Genomic DNA, 1632 nt, shown 5'->3' on the forward strand with positions numbered 1-1632 from the left:
TTGTTTCTAATTGCCTGGTAAGCTCTGCTAGTTGCTTGGCAAACACCTTGTTTTGGGCTAGAATTGTATCAACATGGTTCAGCTCCATGACTCTCTTAGTGTTGTGCCTCTCTGATGCATAGTAGTACTCATTCTCAGCCACTGTCTCAATTACTTCAATGGCTTCTTCCACAGTCTTTTTCCTGTTCAATGAACCTCCTGATGAATGGTCTACAGCCTTCCTTGATTCATAAGAGAGTCCATCATAGAAAATATGCAATTGCACCCAATCATGGAACATGTCTGGTGGGCATTTCCTTGTCAAATCCTTGAATCTCTCCCACGCCTCGTAGAGAGTTTTACCATCTTGTTGTCTAAAAGTCTGAACCTCAGATCGAAGCCTATTGACCTTTTGTGGGGGGTAGAAACGTGCCAGAAACTTGCTTTCCACCTCATCCCATGTTGTTAGACTCCCCCTTGGGAATGATTTCAGCCACTTAGCTGCTTTGTCCCTAAGTGAAAATGGGAACAAAAGCAGTTTATAGGCATCTTCCTGGACTCCATTGGACTTCACAGTGTCACAAATTCTCAGGAATTTTGTGAGATGTTGGTTGGGATCTTCATTAGCACTCCCACCAAATGAACAATGATTCTCCACAAGTGATATTAGCTGTGGTTTGAGTTCAAAATTGTTGGCCTGAATGGGTGGTTTCTGAATGATGCTACCACAATTCCCAGAGGTTGGGTTTATGTATGAACTAAGAACCCTCCTCTCAGGAATGGCATTGTTTCCATCAGCTCTCTCATGGTTGTGAACTTCTCTATCCATGTTGAGATCTAAAGCTTCCTCAAAATTGTCCTCAGATTCTCCTTCAGATTCCTCTTCTCCCAGTACTCTCTTCCCTCTTGCTTCCCTTCTCAGTCTATGAAGGGTCCTCTCTGGTTCGGTATATGGAGGAGTTGATGTCTCTCCTCTCCTACCTGTCATACAAGAACACAGCACAGGCAACAATCAAGTGAAATACTCTTGGTTAATGGAAGAGTATGGTTAGAGCAATTGAGGAATTAATTCAAACAGTTAGTGAGTCAGTGAGTTAGTTGCTTGAATTTAAAGGCATAAAGAAAGAAAGCATGTAACAGAGTGCAGAAATTGAAATTCAACAAGTAACGTGTACTGAATTAATCAAAACAAAAAAAATGCTCAATCTAGTTAACTTCCAATTTGAGAATTGTCAATCGAAAACCAATCCCCGGCAACTGCGCCATAAACTTGATGCGCATAAACTAGTTATGCTACGATTTAGGAAATTGCACGATCGGCAAAATTCCTTCCGGCAAGTGCACCGGTTATCGTCAAGTAAAAACTCACAATAGAGTGAGGTCGAATCCCACAAGGATTGGTTGAGTGAGCAATTCGGAGTAGAAGTGTGTTCTAGTTGAGCGGAATCAAGATTTAGATGAGAATTGCGGAATGTAAAATTGGCGGGAAAAGTAAATGACAAGAAATTGAAATGCTAAAAAAAATTGGAAGTCCCAAGGTGCCCTTGATTAATAGTTACTTATTAGTTTAAATCGTTAGAATTTAATGTTTTTTTTTATTGCTTTTGTCATATGTGTGCTGTCCATGATACCTGTTGCATCTTCACCTTGCTT

General features: G+C 40.7%; 1 non-coding gene across 1 annotated transcript; it reads left to right on the top strand.

Moving 5' to 3' along the window:
- Window positions 1-278: 278 nt before the first annotated feature.
- Window positions 279-382, top strand: LOC112787037 (small nucleolar RNA R71). Its single transcript, XR_003194474.1, has one exon. It is a non-coding gene; the product is annotated as a small nucleolar RNA R71 (small nucleolar RNA).
- Window positions 383-1632: the final 1250 nt, after the last annotated feature.

This window comes from Arachis hypogaea, chromosome 20 (assembly GCF_003086295.3).
Source record: "Arachis hypogaea cultivar Tifrunner chromosome 20, arahy.Tifrunner.gnm2.J5K5, whole genome shotgun sequence".
Lineage (NCBI taxonomy): Eukaryota > Viridiplantae > Streptophyta > Magnoliopsida > Fabales > Fabaceae > Arachis > Arachis hypogaea.